Source organism: Varanus komodoensis, unplaced genomic scaffold (assembly GCF_004798865.1).
Source record: "Varanus komodoensis strain SLA01 unplaced genomic scaffold, ASM479886v1 scaffold64, whole genome shotgun sequence".
Taxonomy (NCBI): domain Eukaryota; kingdom Metazoa; phylum Chordata; class Lepidosauria; order Squamata; family Varanidae; genus Varanus; species Varanus komodoensis.
Window position 1 is genome coordinate 659,659 of NW_025336273.1, and position 13,737 is coordinate 673,395.

A 13,737-nucleotide genomic window follows, 5' to 3' on the forward strand; every position below is an offset into this window, starting at 1 on the left:
TACCATCATCCACTATGCTCCACTTGCAGGTAAAGCACAGAAGCACCGCACAGTGCGCCCAACACGACAAAACCACTGCTCGCGCAGGGGTGAAACCACAGAGCCGGCTGGAGCCAGGGGTCAGACTAGATGGCCCGGGAGACCCCTTCTGACTCGCTCTGCTCCTATGCTTCTATGTTCGGCATTAGATGCCAGCAGAGCCTTTCAGGTGCCTGAGGAAGCAGCGCTGCGCATTCCCGAGCAGCACTGGGGGGGCCATGGGCCACCCCCTCGGCTTCCCCATCAGGCAGGGCAGGGCTGAACGGCCGGAAGAACTTCCTGGCTGTTAGAGCAGGACTGGAGGAGCTCATGGCCTGGGGAGGGGGTGGGATCTCCCACCCTGGAGCCACCCGAGATTGATTGATTGATTGATTGATTGATTGATATAGCATTTTTATGCCGCCCCCATCGCAGAAAGCCTCGGGGTGGCTTACAAAGAAAACAGACAACATAGAATAACATTAAAAATCCGGAACATCTCGGCAATAGTTTAAAACCTATAAATAAAAACAACAATTAACAATTAAAATATCGTTTAAATAAAAAGGTCTTGGCCTGGCGCCGAAAAACGAATAACGAGATGCCGTGGGGCAGCCCACCGTGGGACCCCCGCCACCCCCAAGACCTTTGAATAGTCATTAGTCGCTACCCAGCCCTCCACTTGCCTTGTCTTTAATGTAATTTTATCCGGTTTTATATTAATTTATGCCATGGTTTTATGAAGCATTTTAATTGCCTGTTGTTAGCTGCCTAGAGATGCGGGGGCAAAATAGGCGGCATATACATGTTTGAATGAATACATAAATAAAGAAGAAGAGAATTTCATTTTGGGGAAGCAGGGAGGGGGGCCAAACTCTGCCATTCCAGCATTACGTGTGATGGAGTGTTTAGAGGGATCGCCTGGAACGCCGGAGATGCAAGCCGGGGTCCCCTCTCGGCCAGCCACTGCCTCTCAGCCTGGCCTACCTGGCAGGGTTGTTGTTGTGAGGATAAATCGGAGAGGAGACCCTCGCAAGCTGCCTCGGGCCCCTTCCCAGAGGAAGAAAGGTGGGATACACATGGGACGCTCCGATTGTTCTCACCCTTTAGAGCACAGGGGGCCGAGACCTGCACACAAGCCGGGAAACCAGCAAGGGACAGGCCCGGGGAAGATGCGGGCGCGGCCCCCTGAAAGGCCCTGCAGGGGACCCTGCCAAACCTGGGACCCCGGGATGCTCCCCAAGCTCATCTCCCACGGCAGCAGGATCCGGGCTCCCGGGACGGTTCGGCCACAGGTCCTCGCCGCATCTCTCACGCCCCGAACACGACGGGGGGCGACCACTCACACGTGCACACATACACGCGCGCGCGGGCATAGGCACGTGGGAACCCGCCCTTCGGCGTGTCGCTGCTGCTGCTGCTGCTGCTCAACCAACCTGAACTTGCTTCGGGAACGCCGTCCGTTCTTCCTCCGCCCGTTCCCACGGACTCTCTTTGGCAGAAGCTCCGTCTTCGCAGCGGAGCCACCCCGGAGCGACCGACCTCGGGGCTCAGCACGCAGGCAAATGGCGGCTCGAGGACACGTGACTCCCCCGCCCGACAGGCCAATCAGATTGCAGCGGGCGAAGGCCAGCCGGACCCCTTTAGGCTTGATGGACAGCTTCCAAAAAGGCTGGCGCTTCGGTGCCTCTGTGCACGTACAGAGTGCCTTTTCCCCAAGCGGGCCAGCCTTGCTGCTGTTTTTAAAGGCCCAGCGCTGCGTTCTGATCATGTGCAGATGGCTTCTCCCTTCTGGCACGCTGCAGCATTTTAAAAGAGAATGAGAGCAGAAGGGGCTTTCTGAGCATGTGCAAAGTGCACATGACAGTGTTTTCCCTCCAGCTTGGGTGCTGCAGACCTGCTGACTTTAATCCAGAGGTGAGCAACTTCTGGTCTTCCGGATGTTTTGCTTTACAACGACCGCTGACCTCACCAAGGTGAAAAATGATGGAAGCTGAAGACCAAACTGCATCTTGCCTACCCCTGCTATAAACTTTTTCAATAGATCACAGCACAATTAACAGCATCATGACAGGCTGCCACTCAACTGGCGAAACTTCCTCCTTACCGCATCTCTACCCGTTGTATTTCAGCCTGCCTCAAAGCGGTGGAAACTCAGACATACCCTCAGTTGCTCCTGCACTCCCCGGATGTGTAGCCATTCTGTGGCAAGCGGCAACCCAGAGCTGGGACCAGCTTAATGAAAGGGCAGGTCATTCTCCTGCAAAGCCGGCAAAGGGCAGCACATGCGCCCTGGATCGGGCCTCGCACTCTCGGCAGCGGGAAGCACCTTCGAAACGGCCCTTCATGCGGTGTCGTCAACGTCTTACTGTCATTCCAGTTCTAGTTTCTTTTGGTTTCAAGGGTCAGGCATCCCAAGCACTGAGCGGTGGCTTTTTAGCCATGTAAGGTGAAATAGGCACATTATAATACAGACCCATTATCTATGTATTATTTATGACGTTCTTTTAATAAGACAGACATAAATCTTTCATAGGGTCGCCATAAATCCATATTACATCCATATATGCCCGCCCGCCCCTTGAGATCTGCGGGAGAGGCCCTTCTCCGGGAACCCTCCGTGAAGGATATTAGGAGGTTAAGTATGTGGAGGAGGGCCTTCTCTGCGGTGGCGCCCAATCTATGGAATGCACTCCCCAGAGAGGTCCGCCTGGCGCCGTCGTTATTTGTTTTTCGGCGCCAGGCGAAGACCTTTTATTTAAACGTCATTGTAATTGTTAACAATATTTACTTATTTATCTGGCCAGGGCGACTTCTCTTCTTTACCTTTATAACTTTTCTTTTATAACTTCTTTTATATCGTTTATATTTTTTATTTATTTTATATTATTAATTTTAATTTTATATTGTTATTTTGTATTGTATTTTATTGTGTTGTAAGCCGCCCCGAGGCTTCGGCAAGGGGCGGCATAGAAATGTTCTAATAATAATAATAAAAAAAAATCTTGGCAGCTGACAGCACCTTCCAACAGCAATACATCAACGTCCAAAGACATCCTCAGTGCTGCTTCTCCAAGGGATTAAAAGCAGGGCCTTTTCCGTTGTGGCACCCGGTTGCGGAAGGAGCCTCCCTCCAGAGGGGCTTGCCGGGTGCCTGCACTGTGTTCTTTCTGCTGCCAGATGACGGCCTTCCTATTTCCCCAGGCATGTTCCTCTTCCAGCCTCTACTGTTCCAAGTCTGAGACTGTGCTTGATCTTGGTGCATTGCTCTTGGGTTTGTTTGGGGTCATTGTTCGGCTTCTCTTATATTCCACAGTGCTAAAAACTTTATTTATGTATTTAAAACATGTCTATGCCGCCCCATTCGCAAAAAGCCTCGGGGCGGCTTACAAAACAGACACGATACACACAATTAACCTTATATTGTGAATAATAACAACCTTATATTGTGACATCTTGGCACAATATAAAACCCAATAAATAGTCAAATTAACAATTAAAATAACTTTTAAATAAAAAGGTCTTAGCCTGGTGCCGAAAAACAAACAACGATGGTGCCGGGTGGACCTTTACAGCATTCTGTGTTGTATTTTATGGTTGTAACTGTTTGGCACAGATATCTAAGAAAGGTCAGGGATCCTGGAGAAACTATTCGGAATAGACCATATAGAGGAGAAATAAAACAAGATAATTTTATGAAAATATGGTACCCACTATTTGCCTGGGAAAGGGACTCAAACAATATGGAAGACCAAGTAGGAAATTGGCTGTAGTGCTGGTCAGCTTAAACTTTGAAGCTATTGTGTGTATGAGATGAATATTAGAAGTATTATAGTTAAACCATATAGTTAAAATGGTTTAACTTTGTGACTCTTTAGGACTGTAAATTAAAAAAGGGGGAAAAAAGAAAGGTCAGGGATTGCAAGACACTCCTGTCCAATTGGCTACAATTGATTAATACTCATTTTTGACAGAGGGATACTGTGAAGGAAGGGAAGTAATTTCACCTATCGTTATATTTAAATCCCACCCTTTCCCCTCTTAGAAGAAAACCAAAGTGGCTAACTTGGCCTTCCTTGCCATTTCATCCCACAACAACCCTGTGAGGTGGGCTGGGCTGAGAGGCCCCGACTGACCCAAAGGCATTTCGTGGGCGTCATGGCCAGGCGGGGACTCGAACCCGGACTTCTGGACTCCCAGCCTGACATTCTCACCAGGACAGTGAGAGTGACAGATCTGCCGTTAAGCGGTGGGGAGTTAGAAACCACGAGTGCCAATGTGGGGAAGTGGCGAGTCATGGACTGGAACTGGGGTATAAGTCTCTCATCCATTAGCCTGCTTAGCCTACCTCACAGGGTTGTTGTTGCGAGGATAAAATGGAGTTGGAGAACTTTGTGAGCTGCCCTGGGCTCTTGGCAAGGGGAAGAAAGGTGGGGGTATAAATATAATGGCTCTGACCTCTTGCAGAGCAGCAGAGCAGCAGAGGCACAGGCCGGGAGAGAGGGCTGAGTGGCCAGGGGCCGGGCGAAGGCAAGGGAGGCGCTGGGCAGCGGAGCAGAGGGCCAGGAGCAGCAGCGGAGAGGAAGGGAGTCGTCCCTTGGCTGCGTCCCTCGGCTGCGGCCCGGGCTGTCCGGAGACTCCCTTCCCTGAGACACAGAGGTTTGTTTGTTTGTTTGTTTGTGCTCTGCTTTGTTTTTCTTCCAATTTAAGTTTAAGTTTAAGTTTATTTTATCCTTGTGTGTGTGTGCGAGTGGGTTTTCTTCTGGGAGAACTGGGCGAGTGAGAGGAACTGCAGGACAGACAAGGCAGGGGACCAAGGTAAGGTCTCGGAAGGGATACCGATGGCAGGCCGGGAGATGGCCTTGGCGGGAGTCACGGGTGTTGTGGTCCGCTGCGAGAGCTGCGACATGTCCGCCCTTCTCCCCCAGGAGAGGCAGGGGTACACTTGCCCTCGGTGCAAGATGGTGACCCTGCTAGAGGAGGAGGTGAGGTGCCTGAGGGCCGAGAGAGCCCTCCAGGCCCCCCCGGAGCAGCCCCCCTCTGGACAGAGGGTTGAGGGAGAGGCCACAGGAGGAGCAGCTGCGGAGACATGGAGGCATGTCACCCACAGGAGGAGGAGGCCAGCACGGCCTCCTCCTCCTCCTGGCACCAATCTGGAGCTGGGAAACAGGTTCTCTCCACTTGGGGAGTCTGGGGCTGATGAAGCCTCGGGGGACCAGCAGGACCCCCAGCCTGGGACGTCAGGCGGCAAGGGGGCCGCTGCAGGAGAGGCGAGGGCCAGGGCACGGCTGCCCACCAGCAGCGGGAAGGCACGGCGGCGGGTGCTTGTTGCTGGGGACTCCCTGCTGAGGAGCACTGAGCCGGCGGTGGGCCGCCCCAACCTGGAGACAAGGGAGGTCTGCCGCCTGCCGGGCGCACGCATCCGGCATGTGAAGGACAGAGTGGAGCGTCTTGTTCGCTCCGGGGGTCACCAGCCGCTCCTGGTGATCCATGTGGGCACAAACGATGTGGCCAGGCAGGGGGTAGTTGGGACCACCAGGGACTTCGAGGCCTTGGGGAAGACACTCAGGGAGCTGAAGGCCCAAGTGGCCTCCTCGTCAGTCTTACCTGTCCAGGGATTTGGGCCAGGAAGGGACAGGAGGGCCTCCGAGGTGAACGACTGGCTTAGGGTGTGGTGCCAGAAGGAACGCTTCGGGTTCCTCGGCCACGGCACTCGGTTTCTTGCCAATGGACTTCTGGCAAGGGACGGGTTACACCTCACGAGGATGGGGAAAAGGCCTTTGGAGATGCTCTAGCGAGCTTCGTCCGGAAGACTTTAAACTGAGCCGGGGGGGGGGGCGGTTCAGGTCCCCCAGTAACGTGTCTGCACTGGACAAGTGTGGGAAGAGGATCAGGGCTCTGGGAGCAGGGATTCAGAGGTACTGCAGGGACTGACAGGACTCCTACAGAGAGGGGCCAGGTATCAGGGAGGATGGGAGGAAGGAGGAGGCTGGGAACTCCAAGGAAAGGAAGCAGTGGGAAGGAGTTGCGGTGCATGTACACCAATGCTAGGTGCATGGGTCATAAGCAGGAAGAGCTTGAAGCTCTCCTGGGAATAGGAGGGTATGATCTGGAGGGAATCACAGGAACTTGGTGGGATGAAAGGCAAGTCTGGAATGTGAACATAGAAGGGTATCACCTTTTTAGAAAGGACAGGAAGGGGAAGAGGGGTGGGGGGGTGGCTTTATACGTCAGGGAAGGGATAGGATGCAGCGAGATAGAACGCAGCACAGATGGGGATTCGGCAGAGGCAGTCTGGGTGGAACTTAGGGGTCTTGACAGGGAAAGGGACCTGACAGTGGGGGCATGTTATCGCCCTCCAGGTCAACTTGAGACCCTGGATGATGTCCTGACAGGCCAGATTCTAACGATATCTTGGGGGAGAGACACAGGAATTATGGGGGATTTCAATCTCCCAGATATTACATGGGAGACTCACTCGGCGGTGACAGCCAGGTCACGTCGCTTCCTAGAAGCTATTGAGGGAGCGTTTTTCACACAGAGGGTCTGAGAGGTGACAGGGGGTGGGGGACATCCTTGACTTGGTCTTGACCAACAGGGAAGAGTTGATAGATGGGGTACACATTTGGGGAGCTCTGGATGCGAGTGATCACTCCATCCTTGGCTTTGAGATCAGGGGACTGGGGACGTGCAGCAGGTCGAGCACTAGAAGCTGGGACTTCAAGAGGGCCAACTTTGGCCAACTGAAGGCCAGACTGGGGAAAGTCTCCTGGGATAGGTTACGGGAAGGAAAGCGAGTTGAGGAGGGGTAGATAGCACTCAAAAGGGAGGTTTTGGAGGCGCAAGCCTTGACGATACCTCTAGTCAGTAAGGTGGGGAGGCGGAGGGGAGTGCCGCCATGGATGCGAAAGGAGGTGGTTAGAGGGATTAGACGAAAGAGGAACCTCCGCAGGAAATGGGCACTGGGGGAAATAGACAAAAGGGTATACCGGGGGGAGAAGGCCCATTGCAGAAGGATTCTTTGCAAGGCTAAGGCTGATTATGAGCTGAGACTTGCCAAGAATATCAAGAGCAACAAAAAGGGCTTCTTTCAGCATGTAAATAGGAAGAGGAAGGGGAGACAAGTGGTGGGACCGCTGAATAGGGAGGAGGAGATCCAGTGACTGATACGAGGGAACAGGCGCAGATGTTAAATGACTATTTTGCCTCTGTTTTCTCCCCAAAGCAGGACGGGGGAGATCCGCATAGGAGATTAGATGAGGCCGGGGACTTAAGGGCACAGATTAGAGTCACCCCCCCCCTTGAAGTCGAGGGGCTCCTCAGGGCATTGGACATTGAAAAGGCGCCAGGCCGTGACGAGTTACACCCAAGAGGACTTAGAGAGTTGGCAGGGGTTCTCTCACGCCCGCTGGCCTCCATTTTTGAGGCCTCGTGGAGAACAGGTGACGTTCCAGAGGACTGGAGGGTGGCATCAGTGGTCCCAATTGTCAAAAAGGGTAGTAGAAGGGACATGGGGAATTACAGACCAGTTAGCCTTATGTCCATTGTAGGAAAAACAATGGAAAGGCTCAAAAAAGAGAGAGATCTAGTGATGCTAGATAGGGAGGGGAGGCTGGCGGCCACACAACACGGCCTCTGCAAAAACAGGTCCTGCCAGACAAACCTTGTGGAATTCTATGACAAGGTTTCGAGATGGCTAGATGGAGGGGATGCAGTGGATGTGGTATACCTGGATTTCAGCAAGGCCTTTGACAAAGTGCCCCATGATATCCTGGTGGAGAAACTGAGGAGTTTTGGGATACACCAAAGCACTGTCCGGTGGATTAGGGCATGGTTGACTGACCGAAAGCAGAGGGTAACCATTAGCGGGAATCGTCGGGATGGTGGCCAGTGACAAGCGGGGTCCCCCAAGGCTCTGTTCTGCAGCTGATCCTGTTTAATTTTTTCATCATTAACATGGAAGAAGGGGTGACCAGTCTGCTGATTAAATTTGCAGACGACACTAAAACTGGAGCAGTGGCCACAACTGAGGAGCTGGTACTCCAGATGAGCAGGTTGCTTACCTGTAACTGATGTTCTTCGAGTGGCCATCTGTGCAGTCACACACATGGGTTCTGCGCCTGCGCAGTGCCTTTGGCCGGAAGATTAACAGCTAACGGTTTTTGGTGGGAACTCTGCTCCCCCTCCCCGCTAGCATTATATAAGGAGCGGAGTGTCCCGCCATTTTCCAGTCTTCGAAAGACCGACGTTCTCTCCCTTAATAAAGTTATTGTCATCATGGCAAAAAAATCAAAACTTCAGTGGAACAACAAATATCTAAAGAGATCCTAGCATCAAAGAGAAGGAATTCGGGTCACCCATGACACCAAGCGGGGCCGGCGGGTGGGTTGTGTGACTGCACAGATGGCTACTCGAAGAACGTCAGTTACAGGTAAGCAACCTGCTCTTCTTCGTCGTGGCCTCTGTGCATCACACATATGGGTAGAATAACAAGCTTACCCAAACTGGAGGAGGGAGGTGTCATCAACGAAGAACAGAAGAAAGAACAGCCCTGCCAAAAGAGCAATCTTGTCTGGCACAGACATCAAGTGTCTGGCGAAGGTACACGGGGTAGCCCAAATGGCAGCTCTGCAGACGTTTTCCATCGGGATCCCCAGTGCAAAGTCCGAAGAAGTAGCACCAGCCCTTGTAGAATGACCTCTTGAGTAGATGGTAAGTCCAATTTAGCCAACTGGTAAGACAGAACAATTGTCTTCACTATCCATTTGGAAAGTCGTTGGGAAGTGACCGGATAGCCCCGGTCGTGTTCCGAGTATTTTACAAAAAGTCTATTGGCGTGTCGAACAGACTCAGTCCTGGACCTATAAAAGGCTAAGCAACCACGAACGTCCAGCATATGCAGGGACCGCTCTATCAGATTCGAAGGAGTTGGAAAGAAGGCTGGTAAAACGGTCTCTTGCTGCATGTGAAACGAAGTAGCGATCTTAGAAAGAAAGGACGGATCCAGCCGTAGAACTACCTTTTCCTTATGAAAATTCAGAAAAGGGGGGTCTACCCTAAGGGCACAAAGCTCGGGAGAGCTACGGGCTGAAGTACCTGCTACGAGGAAAGCAGGCTTCCAGGAGACAAGGCGTAGATCGATTGTCGCCACGGGTTCGAAAGGTGGCCGAGTCAGTGCTTGTAAAACTACTGAAAGACTCCAAGTGGGCATCAGGGCCCTTATTGTCGCATGGAGGTTACCCAATCCTCTCAAAAATCTTTTAATCAAAGGTTGAGAAAAAATGGAGCAACCGTGTACAGTTCCACGGTAGTAAGAAATCGCTGCTGTGTATACTTTTATGGAAGAAGGTTTAAGTCCAGACTGGTGCAATTTGAAGAGGAATTAAAGAATCTGCTGAACAGATGCCGAGGACGCCGGAAACGAGTGAGATTCTGCAAAGCTGGAGAATCTACGCCATTTTGCTGCATACGATTTTCTAGTGGATGGCCTTAATGCAGTTTCGAGAATGTATCACAGATCTGGGTGTAAGGTTTGTGAAGTAGAGGTAGTAGGGATTGCCGGTGGCGTCGACACCGGTGCAGCGCATACGGTCATCGGATCCTCCAGGCAATCAGTTTCAGCGACAACAGGTCTGGGTGTCGGATCGTGCCTTCCCTCTGGGTAAGGAGATAAGGAAGAAGAGGGAGTTGGAGAAAATCCTCCCCAGAGATGTGAAGGAGAGTTGAGAACCATGGTTGGCGTGGCCACCAGCGGGTGATCAGTAGCCCTGTGGCCCCTTCGTGAATGATATTTGCCAGCACTCTCATGATGAGGGGGATCAGTGGGAAAGCGTAAAAGGCCATGTCGTTCCAGGGGATCATGAAGGCGTCCCCGGACGACCCCTGTCCTATCCCCGCTCTGGAACAATAGTTCATGCACACCCTGTTCTGTTGTGTGGGAAACAGGTCTATGTCTGGCGAACCCCAGAGGTAAAACAGCCTGTCGCGAACCCGACGATCTAGTTCCCATTCGTGTGACGGTGACATTTGTCTGCTCCAGAGATCTGCTTCTGCATTGTCCGTGCCCACAAGATGTACTGCTAGAAGAGTGACACCTCTTGGTATGCATCAGTCCCAAATTTGTATCGACAGGCGGGCTAGTTTCGGGGACCGGGTTCCCCCTTGTTTGTTCAAATAAAAGACCGTAGCCATGTTGTCCGAGGTCACCTGGACAACCTGGTGAAGAAGTACGTCCTCGAATGATTGCAGGGCTTTGAAAACAGCGAGAAGTTCCAGGAAGCTGATGAGGTTCCTGGAATCCCGGGGACTCCACACCCCTTGGGTACGTAGGTCGGAGCAAATGGCTCCCCATCCGAGAAGAGACGCGTCAGTACCGAGAGTCACTGTAGGATACCGAGGTCGAAATGGGACACCGACATTTAAATTGGCTGGTTCTATCCACCATAACAGGGACTGAAGAATGGAAGCCGGGAGCCGAATCCGTTCGGTAAATGGATCTCTCTGTGGTGGGAACATCCCGTTGAAGAATAACTGGAGAGGGCGTAGCCTGAATGTGGCATGCAGAACCACGGCGATGGATGCAGCCATGTGTCCCAACAGGCTCTGGATAGAGCGGGCGGGGACAGTTCTTCCTCGTCGAATCCAAGAGATGCACCGAGCAATAGCATGCTGTCTGTCTTGAGGAAGAAAGGCTCTTGTCAACGTTGAATCCAGCCGGGCTCCGATAAAGTCGATCGTCTATGTAGGGAGAAGGGAAGATTTCTGTTGATTAATACAGAGTCCAAGATCGTGCAATAGAGCACATGTAAACTCAACAGCAGACGAAAGTCCTGCTTTAGTGTTGGAAACCAACAATCAATCATCAAGGTACGGGTACATCCGAATTCCACGTAGACGAAGGTGCGTGCAGACAGGGGCCATACACTTCGTAAAAACTCTTGGTGCAGTGGCTAATCCAAACAGTAACACCTTGAATTCGTAGATTTCAGAGTCTACCACAAAATGAAGGAAGCGCCTATGACGTGGATGTATTGAATTATGAAAATAGGCATCCTTCAAATCCAGCGAGGCGAACCAATCCCCTTTCCCCAGCAACGGAAGTATATTTTGGAGCGTGGTCATCCGAAACTTCTTTGGTGTTATGAATCTATGGAGAGCTCTCAAGTCCAATATGGGTCGGAGACCCCCATCTCGTTTCGGGACCGTAAAATATCTGGAATAGAATCCGTGGAGTTCTTCCGATAACGATAAGCGACGAACAGCTCCTTTAGTAAGGAGTTGGTGAATCTCGTCCAACAGTACCGACGAGGTCGGTGTAAAACGGATAGGATTCGGTGATGGAACAATGTCGAATTCAATTCTATAGCCATGCTGGATGATGGATAACACCCACCCATCAGATGTAATGGACTCCCAAGTGGAAAGCCGACTTTTCAGCCGGTCCCCAAATGAGAGGGGGGAGGGTGAAGTTGGGAGGAGAGGAAAGGCTCACTCGTCGCATCAGTGCTGTCGCCTGTCCGTCTCAAAGCAGCGGCAGCCCTGCTGGAAGCGCTGGGACGGTTGCTGTCTGCGGCGTTGCTGGCATTGATGTGGTTGTTGTTGCCAAGGTTGAAATTGTTGGCGGTATTGTGGGTGTGACCATGACCACTTACGTCGAGGCAGGGATTGCAGTTCCATACGACGGGCCATCATTCTGGATTCATTGATCTTTTTCAGTTTACTATCCGTCTTCGCGTTGAAGAGACCGGATCCGTCAAACAGCAGCTCCTCAATTCTCCGCTTCATTTCTTCGGGAAAATTGCAATTACGCAACCAGGCGTGTCTGCGGAGGGAAATGGCACCTACAAGCGACCTCGAATCAGAGTCAATGTGGTGCCTCGCTGTGAAGAGTTGTTGCACCGCCACCTGCATAGCTTCCTTAACAAAGGTTTTTGCAAGTTCGCCCTGGTTTCCTGGGAAGGTGTCAATGATGGTGTCTAGGCACTGCATAAGAAAATATTGATAGCGCGCCAGAGTCGCCTCATAATTTGAAATTCGTAATCCATGGCACGAAGCTGCGTACACCCGGCGGGCAAGGGAGTCAACTTTTCTTCCCTCCTTATCGCAAGGCGAGGTGTGTCCATGTGCTTCCCGGCCCTGAGAAGATTCCACAACAACCGAGTTCGGCTTGGGGTGACGGAGGAGGAACGGGATGTCCTCCTCCCAAACCCGATACATAGATTCATATTTACGTGAAGTCGGTTGTGGGTGGGCCGGGAGGTCCCATGGCTGAGGCATTGCCTGCCGCAGAGTCGTAATGAATGGTAAGGCAATAGAGGTGGATCGTTCGCCCCTGACCACAAAACGGTCAGTGCTCGGTCCCAGTTGTTGGTGGGCTTCGATGTCGAGCGACCTCACCAGCCTGGCCATCAATTCATTGAAAGAGATGTACGGTTCTTCAGGTGACCCCGGGCCTTGCGAAGTAACCGCTGCATCTGGTGAGGTCGAGTCAACCTCAGACTCATCAGATTCCATCCAGTAAGGAGGTGGTGCACCGGAAGAGGAATCTCCTGGCGACTCCGATCTGCCGCTCTCCCTAGATGGAGCCCTCGGGGAGTCTCTGGGTGTAGAATGGAAACGATCCCAAGGAGCTGGCGGCGAGGATCGTCCCCTGGAAACTGGGTAATAGGCCAGGGATTGGTACTCTTCCCGTCTCGGAGCAGAGGAGTATCTGCAATGGTACCAGTCATTGGATCTAGCATCCGAAGAACGGCTCCTGCGGCTTCTCAGAGGAGAGATGGCGATGTCGGTATCCAGAGGGACGGGCGGCATTGGTGTTGGCGACCAAGCTCTCGGTGGAGAATCCCTTATTTCACCATCTGAGATGGAGCCACGCCGTGGGTCCAGAAGGGGTCCGGCTGCCGGTCGGCGCGGTGAGCCTGGTGGAGTAACCCTCAGAGCCACCTGGATGGTCGGGACCGAGGGGGTCGGTTCCATGGCTGGAGTCGGGATCTAGGAAGTCACCAAACCCGAGTGGCGATGCTTTGTGTGCTCGGGATTCCTCGGCTTTTTAACCGGCTTGCCCGCCTTATCTCTTTTGGCCTTCTTATGCACAGGATGTTTGTCCGGATCGCTGTGCTTTCTCTTCTCCTTTTGTTTCCTTGGTAGGGAAACGGGCTGATCGGCCATGGCAGGAGCACCTTCTTCAGAAGGGCGTGAGGGCAGAGCAATGGAGGAAGAGGCCGGGCGTTGCGGCCGGTCGGCCCAAGTTGGACGGCCTTTGGGTGGAGCCACAGTGGTGGGAGGCTTAGCCACCAGCCGGGCCGATTGGAGGAGAGCCCGGTCCCACAAGCGTTTGCGGAGGCGGTTCTCCCGATTCTTCCTCGCCTGTTTGGAGAAGGCCAAACAGCGGCCGCATTTATCCATCCTGTGCCCTTCCCCCAGGCAAAGGAGGTGCAGGTCATGCGGGTCCGCGGCGGGCATTTTGGAGCCGCACTTGCGGAACGCCACCCGTTGCGCCATCGTAGAAATAGAAGAAAAGGAGATAGTAAAGCAGGAAAGTAATATTTTTGGTTTGTTTTTTTTTAAGAACAAGAGAGAAAAAATGGTGAAAAGCAAAGAAGTAAGTGAAATACTAACAGCAACAGGAATGAGGGACTACTAACTTGGTAAGAAAAAGGGAAGTTTTTCAACAAGCGAAAGGTAAGTAATGATCTAAGTGAGAGCGAAGCAGCACGAAGC